Source organism: Mustela nigripes, chromosome 2 (genome assembly GCF_022355385.1).
Source record: "Mustela nigripes isolate SB6536 chromosome 2, MUSNIG.SB6536, whole genome shotgun sequence".
NCBI classification, from domain to species: Eukaryota; Metazoa; Chordata; class Mammalia; order Carnivora; family Mustelidae; genus Mustela; species Mustela nigripes.
This window is the reverse complement of record NC_081558.1, coordinates 104,175,141-104,200,590: the sequence shown is the minus strand read 5'-3', so window position 1 is coordinate 104,200,590 and position 25,450 is coordinate 104,175,141. Positions and strand designations below refer to the sequence as shown.

At 46.5% G+C, this 25,450-nt stretch overlaps 1 long non-coding RNA gene across 1 annotated transcript; it reads right to left on the bottom strand.

The window, feature by feature from the left end:
* Positions 1 to 14,986: 14,986 nt before the first annotated feature.
* On the bottom strand, positions 14,987 to 25,295 carry LOC132010028 (uncharacterized). The gene is made up of 3 exons (XR_009402125.1): positions 25,175 to 25,295; positions 16,156 to 16,230; positions 14,987 to 15,119 (listed from the first exon to the last, which is right to left on the bottom strand). It is a non-coding gene; the product is annotated as an uncharacterized LOC132010028 (long non-coding RNA).
* Positions 25,296 to 25,450: the final 155 nt, after the last annotated feature.

Below are 25,450 nucleotides of genomic sequence, written 5' to 3'. Positions count from 1 at the left end.
GGCTCAGGTCATGATCCCAGGGTCCTGGGATCGAGCCCCACATCGGGCTCTCTGCTCAGCAGGGAGCCTGCTTCCTCCTCTCTCTCTGCCTGCCTCTCTGCCTGCTTGTGATCTCTCTCTGTCAAATAAATAAAATCTTTAAAAAAAAAAAAGAGGGTGGGATCCCATGGTCCCAGGGGTCCTCCAGTTTTGAGACAAAATCCCCTGAATTACCGTCCCAATACGCCTATTGCCGCATGGGGGGGGTCTGTGCGTGCCGACAGCGTGAGTTGTGGAACTATTTATGCCAGTGTCACAGTTAGCTGGGTGTGACTTGTGAACTCCAAGTGCACATTATCTGCCCCAGAACACAGAACTCCCTTTCAACCTCTCACCTCCGACCCTCATCCCCAGGCTCTGCCCCTCCCGATTTCCACCTGCCGTCTTGCGTTATTCCCCCTCTCTAGTTGGTTCATGTTTTCACTCATCCCCTTGTTCATTCAACTAATACTTTTAGCCCCTGATGTGTGCTGGGCCCTAGATCAGGCCTCGAATCTATGCCTTCCTGACTCAAGTGAGCTAAGTGGGAAAGGAGGAAGGGGAGGCAGAGAGGGTGTCCAGGACACCGTGGGGAGGGCTCTGGCCATCCTGCTGGGCCCTCTTGCAGCAGCACCCATTTTCTGGATGTTTGCCGGATTACCTGGAAGGAAGGGTGGGGGGAGTCGCTACACAGGTGTCCTAGCACACCGTAGACTCAGCCTTCCAGACTGAAGTTCAAGATGGCACCCCCTTCACAGCACAACCCCTCCGTGAACAGGAATGCCCTCTCTTTTTCTCTATATATTTCTCTTTTCACTCAACTATACTTGGGTGCATTGATGGGTCCACAGAGGAGGCAAGTGACCCTAAGAAGTGGAAGGGCATATGTGGTCATTGTTGGGCAAGTGACCAGGAGGCAGTGGGACACTGGAGGCAGATTCAAGCAGCAGAGAGAGGCAGTGGGGGTGGGGGGAGAAGGCTCAGGGCTTGCTGGAGGGTTGCTGAGTACTTTGGGTCTCAGGGTTCAGAAATGCCAGCAGCTGGCATTCCTCCACCACCTCCAAGTCACTTTCTTTGCCGTCCCTGTGGCTTTTTATTTGCTTGGAACTGGGAGAGCCTGCTATGGCGTCTAACAGAGAGGCTCAGAGCTGGAGTCCCTACCTCAAGGGAGACTGGGCAAGCTCCCAGGCCACGGACAGAGCAGTCAGGCAGGCCTGGGCTTCTGATGGGGTGCAGGGCCCGCACCGTCCCCAGCCTGACCTGGAGACTTGCCACCTCCCATAGGAACTGTCACCTTTCCCTTCAGGTCTGTGGGAAGTCCCCTCCCAGCCTCACTCTTCTCTGTCCCCAGGAGAGTTCAAATATGGAATTCAGGAGGGGTGAAGGTGGGAAGGAGGAGTCCTGAATTGGGAACCCAGGGGCAGCCCAAAGTCGCCAAACCTCCAAATGCAAGGAGAAAAAGAATGCTCTGAGCTGGGATGGGGGGAGCTGTTTCAAGGCAGAAATGAACTGGGGTGACAAAGTGGGGCGGTGGGTGTGGAGAGAGAGAGAGGGAGGGAGAGAGAGAAGGAGACAGATTGACAGAATTCTGAGGGCAAACTGAATCTTTCCTCCCCCTCCACAGCTGAATCTCTGCTCAGCCTGAGGGTCTCCAGATTTCAATCTCTCTCCCTTCCCACGCCCCCCACCCTCCACTTACCTTCTCCCTTCCCGCTTCCCCCTCCCTCTCTCCCTCCCATCTCCCTCTTCTTTGGCTTCAGGGCTTGCATTATCAGTGGTGGAGCATCTTGGGACCTGGTATTGACTTCAGCCCCAGCTGCAAACCTTCCCTCTCACTCCAGGAATTGCACAAATAAACCGTGAGGAGCAGAGCCCTCCTCACCACAAACATTGAAGGGGCTTCTGCTGGCTTCTGCTCAGCCTCTGAGGCTTTGAACCAGCTCCTGGGAAGGGCCCCTGTCTGGGGGACAGGCACCAACACAGCCTGCCTGTCCCCTACAGGCAACCCTGAGGACCCTCTCCCCCACCTCCCAGGTGAGTGGGCAGGGCTTGGTGGGATCACAGTCACCCCTCCCCCCAGATGAAGCTGGGTCCAAGGCACAAGGCTTCTCTCCCAGGGAACTAACCACACAATTCGGTGACCTTGAGAAAGTTAACTTAGCCTCCATAGACTTCCCTTACCCTGTTTTTAAATAGATCAGAGATTTATGCTTTTTAATTCACAAAGAAGCTGCACGGAAAAAGACTGATTAGTTCTGAAGGGTTCTGACTTCCTGAGAGGAACCCGAGGTTCCAGGCAGCTCAGACATGCATCGGCTCACGGATTGGACTCTGAGGTCCAGCCACAGGGATGCTGCTGCGTGCCCTTCTGGGTCCCCGGCAGTATTGTGCTTGGAACAAAATGAATGCTCAATACTGACTGAATGAATGCACTTGGCAAACGTTTCCTGCATTCCTTCCTTGGGCCAGGCACCGTGTTCAGAGCTGAGAGACAGCCCAGGCCCTTGAGGTGCTCACAGACCAGGAGGGAGACATGCACATCCACAAATACAGCCTATATAGAGTGTTAATGGGCTGGTGCCAGGACAGAAGAGAACAGGGCGCAGGGAGGCTCAGAAAAGAGAGCTCAGGCCTGCCCTTTGTGGGGAAGGAGGACAGGGGAGCGGCAACTCTGAGCTTTGAAAGAGGGGGCATTCAGGAGTCCAACAAGGCAGGGAGTGGGGGTGGCCCATGTCTTCCAGCAGATGGAAACATGTTCAAAAGCACTACGTGGCAGAGTCTTGTCACCATGAATGACCCCTAGGGCAGGACCACAGGTGGTTAGGAGATAAGCAGGAAGGGGAAAGGGCAGATAAGGAGGGTTGGATCCCTTAGGTCATTATGTCCCCGTATTTTCCAGGGATTCCTATACGTGACTTCAACATTCACCTTAGATGATTAAAATGTAGTAGTCTTATTTTTCTAAGAAACTATAGTAACATCTATAGTAACTCTATAGAACTACTATACTATAGAGTTAACTCTATAGAAACATCTATAGTGACTCTAAGAGCCCACCCCCCTACACCCATGCCTGACTCCACACTGTGCTCCATACTTGGGGCCATACCCAGTACTTAGAGTGACCGTACAGTTTCTCATCCAGATTGGTCCACTTTGGAGAGTGAATGGGGTCACTATGAATAACTGCACCGGAGGAACAAGGAAGAACTAGGACTATTCTGGGCAAATCAGGATGCATGGTCACACCAGCTAAAGACCTTGGGCTGCCACTGAAGGGTTCTACAGAGTAAATGGTACCATCAGATTCACGTTATTGGAATTGAGTCACTCTCCGGCTCTCACTTTTCCACAGAACAGTGGGAGTAAGAGGAGAAGGATGGTTCAGATGGTCCCGGAGGCCCTTTCCAGCTTCGGCATTCTATAAATCTGTGTTTGGTTGGCATTTGAGCAACAAGAAGGGTTGGATAGAATGTAACCTCAAGGAAGTTTTGGTGGTGGCCTGCAATTCAACCTAAACCATGAAGATCCATACCAATATCCTGTGTTTTTAGTTGAAACCCAATGAAAGTGCCCAAGAAAAACACTCCCAAGGAAACTCCACTCATTCACCCATCCAGGAAGGGAAAGGCAATGCCCATGAAAACATTCCATTGAAATTAAAGCCCTGCTGCCAATCAGCCTCTCCCACAAGTCCTAGTCCTCCCTTCTTCTTCTTCCTCCTCCTCCTGCGTCTAGGGGCCAGCAGGTGAGCCGTGATTGGATCTGTAACAGGATGAGCTTCAAGTGGCTTAGTTAATGCTGTGGGTTCAACTCCCATGACAATCCCCTCCCAATTAGGAACCTCTCTCTGAAACAAAACAAAACAAAACAAAACAAAACAAAACAACTCCTCATCTCCCGGAAAATTAAGCACAAACTCTTCAACCTCCATTTCAAGACTCTCTACAGTCTGAAGACAACCCCTTTTTTTAGCTTTGTCTCCCATTGTACTTTTTATACACCCTTTCTCACAATCTAATTGGAATTCTTGCTGAAAGTACTTTATATAATTCTCTCTAGATGCTAACTCATGTTCTATCTACTCCCTACTTTAAATTTCTACCAATAAATTTCATCTCTTCCATAAACTTTATCTTCCCTCCTCCCTCACTTCCTGTCTTTCAAGTTATCAAACACGTATCTTTCAAGATACTTGTGTACTTACTTCTAAATAAAGGTATAGGGTCACTTGAGTGGCTCAGTGGGTTAAAGCCTCTGCCTTCGGCTTGAGTCATGATCCCAGGATCCTGGGATCAAGCCCTACATCAGGCTCTCTGCTCCGCATGGAGCCTGCTTCCCCGCCTCTCTCTGCCTGCCTCTCTGCCTACTCGTGATCTCTCGCTGTCAAATAAAGAAAGAAAGAAAGAAAGAAAGATATAATGACTGAGTATCTATCTCTGAATCCTCTTTTATAAGGAGCTGATGGCGAGTGTGGTTTAAGGAAGTTTGAACTCTCATCTGTGTGTGCCACACGAGGCTAGTCCTATCCAATTTAGAAATGCAAAGAAACTAGAATAGCCAAAACACTTCTGAAAGAGAACAAAACTGAAGATTTATACATGTATTTCAAGACTCATTTAAAGCTACATTAATCTTGACAATATGACATTGGTATAGCAATGGGCAAACTGATCAATAAAATAGTACAGAGAATCTACACATGGATACCACATGTATATAGAGGCAGAAACTAAAATTCAGTGAAGAAAAATTGATCTACTTAAACGAACTGCACTGGAACAATTGGATAACAATGCAAAAAAAAAAGGAACTTCAATCTATGCCTCCTGTCGTGTTCAAGAAATAACCCATGAAACATCTTAAGATATAAATATAAAATGTAAAACTATAAAATTCCTTTTTTAAAAAGACTTTTTATTTATTTATTTGAGAGAAAGAGAGAGCACAAACAGGGAGGGGGGCAGAGAGAGAGAGAGGGAGAAGCAGACTCCCCACTGAGCAGACAGCCTGATGCGGGGCTCAAACCCAGGACCCTGGGATCATGACCTGAACCGAAGGCAGATGCTTAACCCACCGAGCCACTCAGGTGCCCCTAAAACTACAAAATTTCTCTAAGAAACAGGAGAAAATCCTTGTGACCCAGGATTAGGCCAGTATTTCTTAGATACAACACCAAAAAGCACAGTGCTTTACAAAAATTCAGCAAATTAGAATTTACCAAAACTAAGAGCTTCTCTTCCAAAAACAATGTTTTGAAAATAAAAGACAAATAAATAAACAAAAACACTTTGGAGAAAAAAAGAAAAAAGAATTTGGAGAATATCACAGATCTGATAAGAGGATTGCACCCAAATTAAATTTAAAAACTTTTAAACTCAGGGCACCTGGATGGCTCAGTTGATTGGGTGTTTGCCTTCAGCTATTGTCATGATCCTGGAGTCTCAGGATCAAGTCCTGGGGCAGGACCCCTGCTCAGCAGGGAGTCTGCTTCTCCCTCTGACCCTCCTCCCTGTTCCTGTTCTCTCTCTCACTCTCTCTCTCAAATAAATAAATAAAGTCTTTTTAAAAAATTAAAAAATTAAAAACCAAAAAGTTTTAAAACTCAATAATAGGGGCACCTGGGTGGCTCAGTGGGTTAAGCCTCTCTCTGCCTTTGGCTCAGGTCATGATCTCAGGGTCCTGGGATTGAGACCCACATTGGGCACCCTGCTCAGCAGGGAGCCTGCTTCCCCCTCTCTCTCTGCCTACTTGTGATCTCACTTTCGCTCTGTTAAATAAATAAATAAAATCGTTGGGGGGAAAAAGCCCTCAATAATAGGAAAACAAAAAAAAAAAGATTAAAAAATAGGCAAAAGATTTAAACAGATGCTTTATCTAAGAAGAATATAGATGGCAAACAACTCATGAAAAGATAAATATCGGGACACCTGGGTGGCTCAGTCCTTAAGCATTTGCCTTTGGCTCAGTTCATGATCTCAGTAGAAAGCCTGTTTCTCCCTCTCCCACTCCCCCTGCTTATGGTCCCTCTCCGCTATGTCTTTCTCTGTCAAATAAATTAAAAAAAAAAAAAAACTTTAAAAAAAGAAAAGATACATATCATCTGTCATTAGGGAAACACAAATTAAAATTACAATGAGATACCATGTCCCCATGACACACTCGCTAAAATTAGCCCAAATAGAACAAAAAAAACCCTAACTGTATCAAGTGTTGGCAAGGATATGGAACAACCGGAACTCTCACACACCACCAGTGAGAATGTAAAACAATAAAAACATTTTGGAAAACAGTTTCTTTAAACATATGCCTAATATATGACCCAGCCCTTCCATTCCTTGGTGTTCACCCAAGAGAAATAAAAGACTTAAACCTGAATATCCAAGGGAGCGTTATTTGTAAGAGCCCCAAACTGGAAATGGTAGAAAGGTCTATCAATAAGTGAATGGATAAACAAATTGCAGTATTTCCTTCCAATAGATTCCTACCTAGCAATAAAATGGAATAAATTATTGATATATACAACCACAAGGGTGCATCTCAAAATAATCATGCTGAGTGAAAGAAGCCAGAAAAAGAAAAGAAAAAAAAAGAATAACTCCTTTATGATTCCACTTCTGTGACATTCTACAAGCTGCAAACTCATATAGGGATGTAAGGCAAATCATCGAGTTGCCTAGAGATGGGAGTGGGGGAGGGGGCAAAGGGCACCGAGGGTTGGGGAGGCAGGAACACAAATGGAGAGGGGAAACTTTTGTGGGTGATGGATATATTCACTATCTTTTTTTTTTTTTTTTAGATTTTATTTATTTATTTAACAGAGAGATCACAAGTAGGCAGAGAGGCAGGCAGAGAGAGAGACGGGAGGAAGCAGGCTCCCCACAGAGCAGAGAGCCCAATGCGGGGCTTCATCCCAGGACCCTGAGATCATGACCTGAGCCGAAGGCAGAGGCTTTAACTTACTGAGCCACCCAGGCGCCCCTGTACTCACTATCTTGATTGTGGTGATCGTTTCACAGGTGCATACATATGTCAAAATATCAAATTGTATATTTTAGATATGTGCAATTGATTTCATGGCAAGGATACCTCAAGAAAGCTTAATTTTTAAAAATACAGACATTATCATTTAGGAGCTTGGAATCATGGTCTTACTGAAGAGACACCACTCAAAGAAGAGCAGGGTTTCAATTTGACTGTTTTACTTTAATATTGTCTAGATCCGCCTTCTCCACAATCACTCAACACCTGGCCTACCATATTACCCATGTCCTCATACCTGCTGTTTGAGCTTCTGGGTTAGAAGAGTGGTAAGGGTCTGGGTCTGATTTCTTGATCCATACCAATTGCTTCTGAACCACAGAGACACTTGAGGACATGACTGAGGGGCCTTCAAACTGAAAGGAACCTTTGGGGTTTTCTGGTCCCCCTTCCATCCAGTGCAGGAACCCCCCTACTTTGAAGAAACCATTATCTAGTCACTGACAGTGTCTCCTGGGATGGGAAACTCCCACTGTTACCTGCTCATACTGCAAGTAGCCACAGTCCAAGGGGAAAGAATGGGAGTAGGACAAGAGGGAGTGAAAAAGCTGTCCCTGAAATTGGCCAGGATCCATATCCTCCTCCAATGTAGTTCCTTAGGAATCTTACACTTAGGGAGAAATCAAATCAATGCCTTCAAGAGAAAAATACACTTTCTCTGGCCCACGATGGAAGGAGGATGGGAGGAAGGAGAGACAGGCAGATTTGTTTAATAAAACCTGAGTTAGCAACAAATTCTTTAAAAAAGAAATTCTATTTCTGACCCAGTGGACTGTTTCTTTTTTACTTTTTTTAAAATATGACTTTATTTTTAAGTAATCTCTACACCCAATGTGGGGCTTAAACTCACCACCCCGAGATCAAGAGTTGCACACTCTATTGACTTGAGCCAACCAGGTGTCTCTCGATGGGCTACTTCTGTTTGGTTGGAGTGGTTTTTATGTCTGTTAGCTCTAACTTTGAGCCCATCTTTTAATGTCTCATCGCCTTGGCTTTCCCAATTTTGGGCATTTAGAATCAAGATCCTGGACCCTCCTTCCTCCTGATGAGCATGAAGGCTCATGAGAAATTTGGGTTCTGGGGAGAGAAAAAAAAAAAAGCCCTGTATAGGAAGACCAGGACTACATCATTTCTGTTTCTCTTGACACCTTTTCATGGTTGGTGATTTCGGCTACTTCTCGAAGGGAATAATCTCTTAAGCTCTCCATCTAATCTGTTCTCAGACAGGAGTTTAAACTCTCCTCCATTCGAAGTTTATCAGACAGATCTACAGAGACTTTTCCGGGAGGATGTTTACAAAGGACTTTTAGTGTTGCCAAGAAAAGAAAAAAGGGGGGAAGATAGGGTTTCTGAAGGGCAGTTTCAGAGGCAGTGAGACTAAAACATAAAAGAACCTTTCTTTCCCTTACTAGCAGGTTGTCCAAAGGCCAGTGATGGGCAAAACGGTTTGCGCCAGGGGCAAATGGCTTTCCTGGCGGAGAGTGTCCCTTGTAATCACTGAAGCCCGTGGGGTCTGCTCTAAGGGTAGAGACTTGTTCTTTTTTTGCGGAGCTGGAATCTTTCCAGAGATGAAAACCTGTAGTTCTACACCCCGACTTCCTTTTCGATCACTTCATTCTCTGGGAGGTCTTCTTAAACAGTGACATCTCGCTTTGTAATGATGTCACATCTACATGACTGTGTAGCAGTAGCCCTGTAGCGTCTCCTTTGGGAAGAGGGGAATTCGAGAGCATGCTAACCACCATATCCAGTAAATCACATGACACAGACACAGAGCGTTTTGAGTATGTCTTCAGGAAATCAGAAATATTTAGAAATTGTGTCCCTGTTCAGGTATTTACAACTCTGGAAGTTCCCACTGTAGAAATCTAAATGCATTTGGCTTACTAAGTTTAGATTTCTGTGTGAGAAAATGTCCCCCATATTCAAACCCACACTAATACAGAGTTAGGTCTAGAGAGCAACTTTCTTTAATGTGTCACTTGAGAGGCTCTGTTATTGTTATTTCTAGAAAAACAAACACTTCTGAAGCCAGTCTTGGGAAACAGTTTTCCTCTCTGGTAAGAAGGACTTCATTTTATCCCAGTAAAAGATACATTTTCATCATCATAATCAAGCAGAAGAGAAATTATTCCCTGTGAGCTGCCTGGCACGTTGTATAATTGGAGTTCATTTTAATTAACCGGCTCCATTTTTGAATTGTTAATCTCCATTTCTTTCATTTTAGTCAGGACTAAAACTAAATGGATTTCAACAGTGCGTTTCCCCCAGCCCTTTCAATGAACGACTACGTTTCAAGTGTCTTCTAGAGGAGAGAATGAATTTATCCCATTTGTCATAAAGCTGAGGTCTTCAGCTGCAGAAAGAAAGGCCTTGTTGTTCATGGCAATGTCCTTGCATGGTGAAAAAGAAGGTCTAAAAGAGAGCTTCTAGAGCTTCTACTGCAAGGGGAGCCGAGGGAACACGTGTGTCCGGACAGAGGGGAGGAAGGCTGGCATTCCTCAGGAAATTTCCACACAGCCTCCATAAATAGGGAAATCCGAGGCTCTAGCCTTCAAGTCACGTAACATATCGGCATAAAGAAAAGTTGGGAACCAGATTTTACTTTTCCTGGCACTACTTTCAGCATGCACACACACCATACACACACACAGGCACGCAAGTATTTTTTAGAGTCTTTATTTTTTGAGCACTTCGAGGTTCACGGTAGTTTTTTACAAGAAGAAAAACCATGAGTCTCCACATATTTGCTGAGAAAGACCTCCAAGAACAAAGAGTAGCCGTGAAGTTATTGAGAATTAAGCAATATCCTAAAAGGGGCTTCATTTGCTCTCCTTACTTCCACCCACCACTGGGTGGTGGTGTGATTGAAACCTTCCTCCCAGGTACACTGGCCTCTGATGATCTCCCCCATTCTGCCCAGGTCACCGGTGTCACCGGCTGGGAAGTGTGTGTGTGTGTGTGTGTGTCTTTTGAATCAATAGAATGCTGTCCTGATTGAATGTGATCTGCAGCCATCCTGACAGAGGGAATTGTCCTGCCCTTTTCAATCAACAGCTTTCCATCTAGAGGACACAGAGGTGGCTTGGAAAGAGGTCACCACGGGGCACGCAGCCTGCACCATGGTCCTGAGCTTGTTTTACGACACCAGAGGACATGCATAGTCAGCCCAAGGGAATGAAATGAAAGTGTTTCAATTAAATTTTAATCATTCACATAGGTCCCCTCCACTGTCACACAGAAAATCAAAACATCGCTGTCACCTGGTGTAAAGAATCAACCCATCTCCAGGCTATTAGCTTTGGGAGATTTTTGCCGACCTATGGGATACTTTTCTTTTTTTTTAAGATTGTATTTTTTATGTAATCTCTACATCCAACGTGAGGCTTGAACTCGTGAGCCTGAGATCAAGAGTGGCGCCCTCTACTGACTGAGCCCACCAGGCGCCCCATGTGCTATTTTTGTTAAATGAAATTTAACAAAATTTTTCATTAATCAAAGCTACTAATGGTAATAGCTAACTTTAATCAAGGGCTTATTTTGGACTAACCCCAGCAACTCTGTGAAGTGGGTATTATTACTATACTTAGTTCACAGACAAGAAAATGGAGGTTCAGGAAGCTCCATCAAAGCCATTCTACAAGGAAGCGGACGAGCAGGGGCTTGACCCCAGATCTCCCTGCTGTCAAAGCTCAGGTGATTCATCGAATTTCCATTTGGCCGAGGAGAGGTCCTGGTTTGCATGATGAGGTGGTCCCCGGTATAACCACACTGCCAAAAGCAAAAAAAGGGGGGGGGCGTGTCTTAGTGAGACTGGAACCCATATCCAAACAAACGTGGAATTCCCAATAAGCTCTTTGAAATACAGAAAATTGTTCACAGACCTCCTCTCATCTTCCCTACCAGTAACACCTGTAACTCTCCCTACAAGTCTATGGGGTCAGAGATAGAGGATCACATGCTGCATCCCATCCGCTCACCTAAGAGACAGTTCGGTTGTGAATGGGGCTGGGGGTGGGTATATGTACAAGGCTCCCAGCCCCGCTCCGTTGAGATATCGTACATGGGCTTAAACAAGATATTCTCTTTCTTTTCCTTCGAAAATTGGCTTTCCTGGGATTCTATCCCTTGCTACCCGAAAAGCACAGTCTTCAGCCTTGACCAACAAAGAGCAGAAAATTCTATTTTTTTTTTTTTTTTAAATAATTCCTTGAGTCGTATGATATTACCAGCATGGGACCTATGTCTCTAAGATTTTGGAGAGACCCCATGTTGACTGCTTCTGGCCATTTTGAAACAATCTGGGATCTAAACCTACAGGCCAAGGAATACAAAGCCAGAGCAGGGCCATCAATCATGAGCGGAGGGTCTGAAGGGTGCTTTCTCCCACTTCAAAGGTGGGAGTGGGGCCAGGGCAGAAGAATGTGAACATTTAAATAGATCTTCCCAGAACTTAAAAAATGAATTACTATCAAAAGATCTTTGAGACAAGCTGAGTCGATGTTAGAAAATAATATTTGAGGAGCACCATGAACCCAGCTTCTCTGTTGTCAGTTAGCAGCTGGGGGTCTGGCCCCCACCGCTTCATCCCTGTGTCCCTACAGCGCCTAATACACAACTTGGCACCCTGGAGTGTTATGGAAATATTGGCTTTATTACAAAAATAAAGTCCAGAAGCTCCAGGATTGGTCCTGGAAAGAGCCTGCCTCGGGGCAGGGTGGGGGCGTACGTAGGGAAGGCTGCTCCAGGGGCCCTCTGGCCATATCAAGGACCCACCTTGTCCTCGGAGGGGTCTGAAGACCACCACGCCTCCCTCCATGGTGGTCCCCTGGGAGGGCTGCACTTCTCCTCACATGCTGGCCCCAAACATCTTCCCAGGTGAGGTCCAGAGTCTGCTGAAGGGGGGCTAGAACGTGAAAAAAAGACTCTGCCAAGGGAATAGGAAACCGCAGGAGGGAGGTAACTGAGAGATCAGGGAGATTGAAGAGCTGAGCTTTAAAACCCGGCTTTAAACATGAGCAGCTTGCGGTGCCCCCGTGGACTCCTTGCCCGGCCTCAGTGTGGCAGAGTATGGATTTCACTAAGTCCCAGGGCACCTGGGTGGCTCAGTGGGTTAAGCATCCCAGGGTCCTGGGATCAAGCCCCACATCTGGCTCCATGCTCGGCGGGAAGCCTGCTTCTCCCTCTCCCACTCCCTCCATGAGTGTTCCTTCTCTTGCTGTCTCTCTCTGTCAAATAAATAAAATCTTTAAAAAAAAAAAAAATTTTCACTGCGTCCTGCAGGAAGGCTGCCTGAGGCTTCCAGAACAGGACCAAATAGGAAAACCAGGCGACGATTCACCCAGGAAGCACTTGAGCTGAAGCTGTCCACGTTTCCCTTCTCAAGTGAAAGGACACAGTGGGTGTGTGTGCTTCCCACCCCCTGGAATAAACCAAGGGGAGGCAGTCATCCGAAACGCCGGGAGGGAGACCTTTCTCACACACGACCATCCCAGTGACTGCTGACATTATTGTACAGAAATCTCATAGAGCAGGGTCAGACCTACAGGCACCCCACATTTACATATAAGGAAACTGAGTCCCAGGGAGGGAAGTGACTTACCCAAGGTCACACCACACAAGCTCTCTTTGCCCTGGGTCCCCTCCTCCTCCCACAATGGCCCCCCTCCTCACTTGCAATGATGATCAGCTCTGAGGTGAGAGGGTTAACCTTCATTCTGAAAAGATATTAGTAGTGATTTATATTCTTAAATGTGGCTAATGGCAGAAATAAAATGATAATGAGAAAGCAACACATGCTCTCCAAGTGACTGTTCGCCAAAGCGAACATTAAGCCTGATTTGATCACCCCCATTAGAGATTTCAGCTGAACATTACGGAGATGCTTCTGCTGAATTTTTCTGATGGATGTGGCAGGGTCAGCTGCTAGGGATAAAGAACCATCCCTGAAATGTCCAACTAGACAAAATTTTATCAATTATAAGTACAAGAGAATTTGAAGTGCTCCATGTAAATCAAACTATTTCTAAAATGAAGCAGTTATTTTTCAAAATTCATGTGTGTAATACAAGCAGTTTTACCTTTATTGGCCTTTCTCATAAGTAAAACGTTATTTGGGGAGGGTAGATTTTATTTATTGTTTCAGATGTCAGGTTTTATAAAGTAAGAGACACCTTACTTTAAGTCCGGAAGCCACCTTAGAGACTCTCTGGTCAACCTCTCCGTTTTCCAAATGAGGCGGCTGTGGTCCAGAAAGGGGAAGTGACTGTTTCAAGGTCACACAGCAATCAGCATCAGAGCTAGACCTACGAAAATGCCTCGGGATCCAGGTCAAGGCGTCATCTGACCCAAAGCCAGCAGAACTCCTTGCCCTGTGAGTTGCAGGAACAAGATCACAGTAAGGAAAATACAAAAGAACACAGTCTACTTCCTATTTAAGTCTTTTATTTTGCCTTTAAAAATATAATATTGTTACTCAATTTCCAAAAAAGCTTTAATGGCATAAAATAAGACAGCTGGAGAAAGAGAGAGAGAGAAAGAAAGGAGGAAGAAAAGAAAGGAGGGAGGAAGAAAGGAGGAACAAAGGCAGGCAAGCAGAAATAAGAACGCATGTATGGGGTGTGTGTGTGTGTGTGTGTGTGTGTGTGTGTGTGTCTTGTGTGAGGGGGAAGGGTGATCAAAGAATACATATTTTGGGTGAAATCAAAACCTTTAGTAAGAATAGCCATTAAAATTGATTTAGATCTGCTTGCCCTGGCTATAAAATTTTCATTTGCTTATTTATTTCCCAAAAACCCTACAGCCAAGGCGTAACTAGAGAGTCTCCCTTTCTTACCGCTCCTATCACAGCTTCCTATACCCCAGTCGGGAGAACCACAGAGCAACACTGCAGCCCTCTGGACCTGAAAGGCTCGTCAGTCGCCACCAAGCCCAACCCCCCAGTTGACAAGGGCAGCTGGAACCCCAGAGAGAGAAGTAAATTGCCACCGTCATGGCACAGTCCACGAAAAGGTGAAGGGGAAAGCTGGAGAGACACCAGACACCTCATGTCTTGAGTTTCAGGGATGCTAATGATTAAAATTAAAAAAAAAAAAAGTTTAACTTGTTTTTACAAATAACTCCAGTTGCCTAGCAACAGGCTGGCATCCCTGAGCCTCTTTAACCTCCTCCCTGAGAACCTTGAGCCTGACGGTCACAGAACTTCTTCCTTCCATGGTATTTTATTAGGTACAATATCCTTTCATGCCTGGCATGTCCCATGGTACTGTGGCTTATCCCCAGGAGGCAAAGGGCAGAACAGGAAATCGGCTTCAGAGAGTTAGACTGGGCCAAGGTCACACCACCCGGCAGGGCTGCTGGTGGATCAGCTCCTGACCGTGAATCAGGCTCTTGAAGGCGAGTCCACTCTTTCCTGTCTGTGCCGTGCGTCCCCCAACCCCGAGAGGCGGGGGAGAGTGCACCCCACTGCCCACTGACAGAAACCGTACAAGGACATGGTGACAGCTAGTCGGGGTGCCAGCTCCATGGTCAAGTGCTATCTCTTACAAACATTCAACATCTAACACAGGGGGTTTCTGTGAAATGCTTATGTTAAAGGGATATGTGTGTGTGTGTGTGTGTGTGTGTGTGTGTGTGTGCGCGCGTGCGCGCGCGCAGGCGCGCGCGCAAGCGCGCCTGCATATTATCCCCGCCAAGGTAAAAGAGTCAAAGGCTTCCTGAACACCGAAGGATATGTCAACAGATGTCCTGCCAACCACGTGGTCACCCAGGGGCTTCTGGGAGTTAGGTTACCACTGGTCCAAAACTCCAGAAGGAGATTCAAGGGCTTTGGATGAGGCTAGGATTGAGAGAGACATAGGGAAAACGTAAAGCAATTGTCAAGCGTGGATTGAGGAAGATTACCTCTGTAGTCAGGATCCTACCTCGGGATCTGAGACTTAAAGTTGAAAATAATAGTAATAAGGGAGCATGTTGGTTCCATCTGAGTAGGAAAAGCCAGTGTCTACAGGCGGCTGGCTGCTGAGCGAGGCCTTCATCCTGCCGGGGCATCCACGGAGACACTGTCAGAGACAAGGATAACTGGAAGCAGATCCCAGCTGGGGCATCACCCCCCCCCCACCCCCCCCCCCCCCTTGTGAATGTGCAGTCCTGGCGGTTAGAAAAAGTGTCTCCATCTTGTAAACACAGCAAATTTGATCTGGAAGTCATTGAGAAAACATAAACACGGAGCCTCATGCGGTCATGTTTACACTGCCCCAGCCCCAGTGAAAGATGAGCTGGTTATGGAAGGATGGGTTTTTTCCAAAGGCGCTTTTTTTTTTTTTAATGAAAATCCCAGGAAGCACACATTACCATGAAGACCAAAATCCCGAAGGAGAGACCACAAGAGCACGAACAAGTGTTGCCTACGCACGTAACAAACATAATGCCACATTTACGTGGGCTCTGTTCTGCAATTGCATAAGCTGCTTCACCAAAAAGTCAATTGCTTTTGAAATGGAAATTAACAGACTGGAACATCTTCTGAACTAGGCCCTTAGTTAAGAATATGGGTTCATGACGATTTCGTGCTTCCCAAACCCATTCCAAATTTGCAGTAACATGGACTGGAATTCAGTCCAGTTCCCTATATTTAACCAACACATAGACAAGGGTCCAGATGGGGAACTGACTTACTTAAGGTCACAGAGCTTGTTGGTGCCAGAGGCAAAAATAGGACAATGATTTCCCGATGTCAGCTGGTTCTTTCAGTCTCTTCCAGATGTTGCTATCTAACTAACATTCTTGCCCAAAGGCATTTATTTGGTATTATGACCTATAGGGATCAGGTAATACTGTTAGTCCATAACTGTGGGCAGGAAAGAAACGCGCATGATTGTTCTATAAATAAACTAATTCTGCTTAGGAGCGCCCTGCCCTGGTGGGTGAAGAAATTCAGCACCTTGGTCAGGAATGAATGGGGGTCCTCCCGGAAGCAGCAGCAGCACCCACTCAGGGGGACATGGAAGGGCCCAGGGTGCATCAGTGCAGTAGCTGTAAAGGCCTCTGGTTATTGAGATCCTCGCACATCAAGGTCTTTCCAGGCTAGTAGCTCACCTGCTCCTGGGCTGTGGCGTCTGCAGAAGATGCCGGTTCCTGGGCTCACCACGGCTCTGCCTCCACTCTGGGGTCCTGAAAGGGAAGGGAGTCAGGGCCTGGAACTCAAGCCACTTCTCTTCTATGTCGGGAAGACCTCTTCAGCTCACTTTCTCTCCACTCCCCTGATTCTCTCTCTTCTGCTCCTACTCCCCAGCCTCTCCGGCTGCCTCCTTCCCAGGTTAGCACAATCTTTTCCAAAGCCAGGCCAGAAAGGCAGAGAGAGGAGTGCCTTGGGTGGCTCAGTCAGTTAAGTGTCTGCCTTCGGTTCAGGCCATGATCCCGGACTCCTGGGATGGAGCCTCACATCAGGTTCCCCACTCAGCGGGAAGCCTGCTTCTCCCTCTCACACTCCCCTTGCTTGTGTTCCCTCTCTCCCTATCTCTCTCTGGGTCAAATAAATAAATAAAATCTTTAAAAAAAATAACACAAGAAAGAAAGGGAGAGAAAATTATCTTGAAGAACTCCTGCGTTCAACCCTGTGCCCAAGGAGCCCTGATACAAGGAAACCCCAAAGGGCTATCTACCTAGAACGAGAAAGGGCGAAATACAATAAGAGCAAATTCCAAACGGGTATCTCAGTGAATTATCCTGCTATTGGTCTATGCCACCTTTACCATGCAGAGTTCAGATCCTTTCATAATGATACAGCGATGCACCTGGTACAACACTGGCCGTCTACCGAGCACTTTCAGACTCACCCGCTTGTTTCGCCCTCAAACACCAAGGTCACTCTTATCACCCCATTTCAGATGAGGAGACTAAGGCTTAGTGAAGTGATGAGATACTTGTGGTTCCTTTCTCCTGGTCCTGAGAAGAGGGTGTCAAGCCATGCGTGTCAAACACCCTCTGAACTTGGCCACACTCTCAGAAAACCAGTGCTCGTTAATGCCACTCCGTGATATATTTCCTCCTCCCGTTTTAAACAGCCCGATGAACTTAGGTAAAATAACATGCAACTTTCAACATTCTTCTGGGGTGAGCGCCATTGTTTTTGTTCACTGAGCTTCAAGGTTAGAAAAAAGAGACCAGAGATCATAAACAATCTCCCTACTTTGGTTCCTCCTCTGCATTTGAAGGTTTTGGAAAGAAATTCAGTGAATGATGAAAAGAATTGTTTAAATTCCCCGGGGTTGTTTGGATAAGGTCTTTGTGCCCTGGTGCCAAGACTCCTGAGACTGTCCTCAATCTCTGTTTGTCACCACACCCTGGCCTGATCTGTACCTTCAAGGGGCTGGGTCACTGATCGGTGTCAACTTCTTCATCTCCCTGGAGACCCATAGCACAAAATGAAAAGAGCTTCCTCAGTCACTGCAATGGTCTCCATGTGTACTGGAATACTAAAATTCGTATGTTGAATCCCTAACCCCCAATGTCATGGTAGCAGGAGGTGGGACCTTCGGGAGGCAATGAGATCATGAATGGGATTAGTGCTTTTAATAAAAGGGACCCCCCTCTGCCCGCCAGAGTTCTCTCACCACTTCTGCCTTCCGAAGACGCAATGAGAAGATGGCCTTCCATAAACCCAGAAGCAAGCCCTTATCCACGCCACCTCTTGGACTTCCAGCCCAGAACCGTGAGAAATACATTTCCGTTGTTTATAAGCCACGCAGCCTGTGGTATTCCGTGACAGCAGCCAGACTACGAGAGTCGTTCCCTCTGTGCCCCTAGTCACCCAGCCAACATTTCCCAAGTGGCCCCTGTGTGCCGATTGTTCTAGCACGTGGGATTCCGTCACAGAGCCCCTGCCCATGTGGAGTTCTGAGAGAGAGAGAGCAAGAGAGACAGTAAACAGAAATAAATAAATAGTATTCCAGGGGGTGGAAGCGGTGTGAAGGAAATACAGCTGACCCTTGAGTGGTTTAGCGGTTAGGGGCACCGACCACCTACTGCGTCAAAAATCCACGTGTAACTTCTGATCCCACCCCACCCCCCAGAACACAACTGTGAATAGCCTGCTACTGCCTGGGAGCCAACCCGTAACAGAAGGACTCGACAGATACACATTTTGCGGGTTGTATGTATTAGATAGCGCATTCTTACCACAAAGTAAGCCAGAGGAAGGAAAATGTTAAGAAAGTCTTGAGGAGGGGCGCCTGGGTCGCTCAGTCTGTTGACCGTCTGCCTTCAGCTCAGGTCATGATCCCAGGGTCCTGGGATCAAGTTCCACATCGGGCTCCCTGCTCAGCAGGGAGCCTGCTTCTCCCGCTCCCCCTGCTTGTGTTCATGATCTCTCTCCCTCTCCCTCTCACTCTCTCTCAATCTCTCTCTTAAATAAATAAATAAAATCTTTTAAAAAAAGAAGAAAAGAAAATCATGAGGAGGAGAAGGTACTTTTAATACTGTATTGTATTTATATATATTAAAAAAAAAAAACAACCCTGTGTATAAGTGGATCCACACAGTACAAACCTGTGTTGTTCGAGAGTCAACTGTATGGCAGGTAAGGGGGGGTCTTATTCCACAGAATAAGGTCTCCAAATGTCGCCCAGTGACACTGATGGTAAGGACTCAGAACCACTGTTGTTACTATCTTATTCCATTTACCAGGTCTGTGAGCAGGAGGAACATGAAATAATCAGTACAAATGGCCCCTGAAGGCTGTGCCCATTCACAAAACCCCAAAACAGAGGCCACAATATCAGGGACAGTAGCTGTGAGAAAGAACGAGATCAACTGCCACTTGTCCTGAGATTGGAAGTTCTCATACCCATCACAAGGTGACAGGAGCCAGTTGCAGAACCAAACGCAGGCCATGATCCCACCCAAGTAGGAAACCTACTAGCTAGTATAGTCATAAGTGTACCCGTGTATGCATGCACATTCTAGAAGGATACACGGAAACCACTGACAGAGGTGTCATCTGGGAGCAGGGCAAGGAGGGTCAGATTATGGTTAGGGTAAGGGTAAAGAAAGGGTGGGGTGGGGCGCCTGGGTGGCTCAGTCAGTTAAGCGTCTGCCTTTGGCTCAGGTCATGATCCCAGGGTCCTGGCATCAAGCACAGCATAGGGCTCCCTGCTCAGTGGGGAGCCTGCATCTCCCTCTCCCTCTGCCTGCCACTCTGCTTACTTGTGGTCTCTCTGTATCTCTCTGTCAAATAAATAAATAAAATCTTAAAAAAAAAAAAAAAAGGTGGGTCTTGGTCTTTTAACTCTTAATTTCTATTTCATTTAAACTTTTTAAAAATAAACAATTATCCATATATTGTGTAGTTTTAAAGAGGTTAGCCGAAAAGCAATGTTACCTGCATTGGCCATAGCTGCCTAAAGTCTCAAGTCTCAACACTAACATCCCTCTAGGATGTGACCTTGCTTAACTCACTAGCATTTGAGGGCCACCATTGCCAGGTGTGCAGGTTGTACACTGCACAATGAAAGGGGGAACCATTCACACAGGGCCCTCTTGACTGTGAAACATGGAACTCATCTTATCCAAGACTTCTCTCCTCCATGTCCAACCCCATGCCATCACATGCTCTATATTCACCATTTCCTGGATACAAGATATTATTTTGTGCTCTTTATAAACTCCAGTCCCTTTCTTATGAAAGTATCTCTTTACCTACTCCATCTACAATTTCTTATTCTTTCAAGACCTAGTTCAGACAGCTTTGGTTTTCAAAGGTCATTCTGACTCCCCAGCAGAATTTGTTCCTACCACTACCACCTCCCTTATCATATTGCTTTGACAATCTTCCCAGGGAATATCCTGGGGACAGAAACTTAATGTCATATTCATTTTGACTTGCTCTGAACTGATCGCATGAAACATGAGCAATGGAATAAATGAAGGGACATGAGTGGCAACCCTAGAACACTGGTTTTTAGATTGATCGTCTGCAATTTTTTCACTCTTGGAACAATTCGGTTTTTCAAACTGTTCTGCAAAACATCTCATTTACAAGGTTAATTCTGAATGTTAAAAAGAGGTTCCATGAGTGAATTTGGGGGAAATGCCAGACTACAGGCAAAGAGTTCCTTTATCTAGTCTTCTCAGAGGGTTTCATATGCTAAGGGGAAACAGAAAACCAGCTCCAAACTTATCTGACCATTAATCTGCTTTTCCACGAATACCTCTTCATTCAAGAGATCTACTGTTAGATTTCCTATGTCCCAGACTCCCTAACCAAGAGGGAAGCAACTATTTTATATATTAAGAAGTGGCAGAAGGAAAAGAGGAAGAGAGGGCTACAGCAAAACATGGGAGGATTCCCAGTGTCGAGCTCACATGTGAGTGCGATGTGGCTGGCAGTGGGCAGATACCAGAAGACGTCAAATGGAGGCTTTATGAGAACATCACCCTGGAATGACTGGAGAAAAAGGACCAATAGGGATCAAGGAAGGATGAGTCAGGAAGACAGGTGTGGGGCTGTTGCTATAGTCCTGGCTAGCCATGACGGTGTCCTCATGTGAAGCGGTAGCAGTGGAACTGAGAGACAGAGACATAAAGAGACAAAGAGACAGAGTGAGACAGAAAGACAGAGATGGAAAGACAGGGCAGAAAAAAAAAGACAAGGACAGGACATCTGGGTGGCTCACTAGGTGAAGCATGTGTCTTTGGCTCAGGTCATGAGTCCGCACTGGTTCCCAGCTCAGCGGGGAGTCTGCTTCTCCCTCGTGCTCTGCTCCTCCCCCATCCGTGCCTGCCCCCTTTCTCTCTCTCTCTCATTCTCTTTCAAATAAATAAGTAAAATCTCAAGAGAGAGAGACAGGAACAGAGAGACAGATGGAGAGAGACCTTCAGAGGAAGTTATAAAGTAGAATTACCAGGACTTAGGACTTATTCACCAGTTAAATTATATTGGGAGAGGTGGGAGGGGCTGAGGCAAAACTGAGACCAGCGTGCAAAACTGAAGGGGACATCAAAAAACTCAGGACTCGGGATAAATATTTTAAGGCAATATTTTTTAAGTCTACTTTTTAAAGTAATCTCTATACCCAATATGGGGCTCGAACTTAACCCCGAGATCTTCCAACTGAGCCAGCCACGCAACCCTCAATGCAATATTTTTAAAACTAAAACATAATGCAAAACATTCGTGATACAGAAAATATCAAATTTTTAAATAAAGACAGGATGTCTCTCCTTACTGGTGGTTTTTGTTGTTGTTGTTGTTGTTTTACTTCTGCCCTCATTGTGCAGTATGGCTCAACAAGGCACTGAATGTAGGCTTACCTCTCTAGGTTACAGAATTGTGGTGCTTAGACGATGACCACTTCCACGAGGGATGGTGGTGAGGATGCTGAGTGGGGAAGAGGAGGGAGAGGGAAGCCACGGCACAGGAGGATAAAGGGAGGACACGAAAAAGACTGAGAGGAAGAAAGGAGAAAAGGATGAAGAGAAGTCCCGAGAAGATGAAGAAGAGAAGACACAGCGCTAAGTCAGATCATTGGTCTTCTAAATTATGACGCAACTATTTCAGGTGAATTTCGAAGGTGAAAGCTGCTCTCCGCAGCCCGGGCCACTATGGGCCATGGTGACAAACCGAAGAGAGATGGCACACTGATTCCAACGCTGCTGTGATTTTCATTTGAGAAAGAGGTGCCCCTCTAGGGAACATAGCCACCCTGCCTGACTGCCCAGCAGGTGCCAGACTGGGACCAAAAATCTCGGTTCTTATGCACCGTGGTAGGCACCCAGCCCCCTGAAGTCCCCGGGGAGTACAAACACACTAGGGATTGATCAGTGGCTCAGGGGAATCACTGCTTTCTCCTCTTTAGAAGGAGAGAGAGAGAGTTCGCCAGCAATGATACCATTGCTACCGTGACTCTCACGTTGAGCTCTAACCACTAGGCTCAGACAAACACAGCAGGCAAGAGAAATGACCCGAAGAAGCCACATGGAGCAAGCCAGGCAAGGAGCTGGGTTTCTTCCAAGGGAGAATTTGATGACGTGAATATGGTCTCCAGAGGAGGCAACTTCCCTGTAAATTCAAAGTGTGCCAGCAGTCCCCGTCACTCGGGGGCCCTTGCTGTGCTCTAGAGTCCGAACGGCCATGCACACAGCTGCTGAGGAAATGTCCTAGTGTCTGGCGAGCCCTAAGACACTTTTCCAGGGGACAGACAGGCCCCAGAAACAATCTTGGACTGAGTCAGGACACCCCTACCACTAACTTAATCAGATGACCTTAGATCATGACCTCTTTCTGGAACTAGGTTTTCACATCTACAAATAGAGGACACCGGGGTGCGGAGTAGGTTTCGCTCTCCTGTGGCTCCCAGATGCACATCCTGCCATGGGCCACACCAGATTCACCGGGCTGGGACGAGGAACAGGGGCGCCCTTTGCGCACCCTTTCTGGGCCAGCCCCCAGATTCCGGTTTGGTACATCCAAGACCCGCCAGGCTGGTGCCCATCACTGGCCCTGTGAGAAAGAACTGCTGGCCTCAAGGCACCTCTAACGTCCTTTGAGGCTCACAGACAGCTGGACACAACCACCAGACAAGGTGACTAGAAATTACATCAAAGTCATTTTGGGATGGGACTCTCGTTCAAGTGACGTGGAAAAGAAGGACGGAACAGCCTACAGATTTCAGACTATTTCAAAAAATAACTCTCGTGATGGGAACTAGAATCCACATAAATAAACAGAACTGAAAAGGCAATTAAAGAAAACTTCCCCTCAACTTCAACTCCTTTAAGTATTATCTACAGGCAGCGCTGGAGGGGCAAGGAGCGAGGGAAATCGCCGTGTCCCCAACAATTACAAAGCGATTGGTTGTGGAGGTCACCCTGGCCCCTGTTTGGGCCTGTTACAGCTCGCTAAGCTTGACTAAGCTTAGGTATTAGGAGAGCCTTCATTGGAACATTCCTGTTGAGGGACGGAGTTGGAGGAAGGGAGGAAGATTCTTTTTTTTTTTTTTTTTAACTGCCTGAGGCCCGGTCTAAGTCTTGGGGCACAGTTCTGTTTGTCTTCCCTCACTATTCACGTTGCGGCTGTCCCAGGCATTCTCTGCCCCGTTGCTCAGTGTTTGTTTACGGCAGCGAAGTAGAAAATTGTAATGTCTCCAATTGTTACTGGCTTGCTGATTGTGTGACCACCTGGCCTGCAGGATCCAGGACAAAGGCTGTAGTCCTGGATTTAAAGCCCGAGCTATGTACTTTAGGAGGAGGAGGACGAGAAGGGGACGTTTGTCCGCCTTTTGTTTGTGTCTGTGTGTTGTCTTGCAAGGAAGCATTTAAAGTTGGAATTATTTTAAATCAAACAATACCATACTTCTTGTGGCACCAGTTTGCAGGGGTTTTGTTTTTGGTTTTGGTTTTGGTTTTGTTTTGTTTTACAATGAAATGCCCTGAAACTGAGGAATTCCTTAATAAACAACTTCATACTTGATTTGCCGTGTTCATGAAGTTGGATGGGCCGTTTCCAGATGTTTTCCAAATAGGCCCTGTGCCCCAAGGTCCAGTGACGGCTCTAAGACATCCCTCTGGTGTGCAGGGACCCCACAGCTGTTTCAGCAGATTTTTTTTTTTTTAATTTTATAAAATGCCACATTCAACATGCACGTTTCATCCAGAGAGGCTGCTAAGATGTTCAAAGGATTCAGAATTACCGGCCCACACCCCCGACCTTCTGGAGTCATATTAATGACTAATATTAATATTAGTCACAGAAAATATTTAACATCTGTACTGCCGTACCACCCAAAAATTGTAAATTGAAGGAAGATGTGTTTCTTGCCCTAAATTACCCAAGGAATTTTCAGAGTAGAGCTCAGTTACTGAGGATGGCCGGGACGCCACTGCTGGAAAACCCTTCCATGCTTATACATGCCGAGGGACTACGAATGGATGGAAAGACAGCCCTTTGCTTTGAGCCTTACCTATACACGGCACTCAGCTGGCTCTGGCATAGTGATGATAATCATTGATAATAATAATAGCATCTGGCATCACTGGGTGCTTAACCATACACCAGGCCTGGAGTTCAATGCCTAATGCACGTAACCTCATTTACTCTTCCTACCCACATTGTTAGCTGCGTATTGTTAATCTTCCCACTTTACAGAAGAAAAATATATGAGGCTCCCAGAATCTAGATGTCTAGGCAAAGATCACAACACTGGTAACAAAACTGAAACCCAGCTTTGTGTGGCCTGGTGCCCATGGTCTCAGCCCCTCTGTGATTGGCACGGCCCCAATGTGCACAGAAAAGCATTAGCCATCTTGTCATCTGGATCCAGAGCACCTTACCAAGAACCCGTGAAGGGTGAGAACCCAGGAAGGGCACAGCTGTGGGCTGGGGTCAGAAGAGAGATGAATAGCCAATTCTGCTAATAACCAATCATGCTAACAGGGTGACCAGCGGTCCCAGTTTGCCTGGGATGGTCCTGGTTTTAGCACCATGAGCCTTCATCCCAGATGTGGTAGGCAGAATTCTAGGATGACTCCCCAATTCCTGGCCCCTGCTGTACACACAAACTCACCCACTTATTCAATAAAACATTAAATGTAGGTGTTGCCGTGAAGAGATTTTCCAAGTGCAAATGAGTTGACTTTAAGATACAGCGATGAGAGCTGCCTGGGTGGCTCAGTGGGTTAAGCCTCTGCCTTCAGCTCAGGTCATGATCTCAGGGTCCTAGGATCAAGTCCCACATGGGGCTTTCTGCTGGGCAGAGAGCCTGCTTCCTCCTCTCTCTCTCTCTCTCCTTGCCTCTCTGCCTACTTGTGATCTCTTTTTGTCAAATAAATAAAATCTTCAAAAAAAAAAGATACAGACATGAGATGGGTGGGCCTGACCTTATCAGAGGAGCTCTTTAAAATCTGGGTTTAGAGGCCAGAGACAGAAGTCAGTGAGATCTGAAGCCCAGGGCAATTCAACAAGGCTTTAGAGATAGAGATCACATGGCAAGGAATAGGGGTGTCAGCTGCTAGGAGCTGAGTGGCCTCCAGCTGACAAGGAAATGAGGATTTCAGCCCGTACACTGGAAGAAATTGAAATCTGCCAACAACTTGAATGAGCTTGGAAAAAGACTTTTACCCAGAATCTCCAGCGGATGACTCGGCCTGGTCAACACTTGATTTTCAGCCTTGGAGACTTGGAGCTACCCAGCCATTTGGGTGTAAGTTCATACGGGCATTGTTCTAAGCTGGTCGGTGGCAGTCCTTTCTTGTGCAGTCATCGAAGTGCCCTACACCAGGAAGCTTCACTCCTGGGCACACTGGAGCACTTGGTCACCCAAGTGACGGGAGCGGAAGCTCATGTGGTGTGTGTTGCTGGGAGATTCAGAGTTAGCCCCAGTACAGAGGGGAGGAT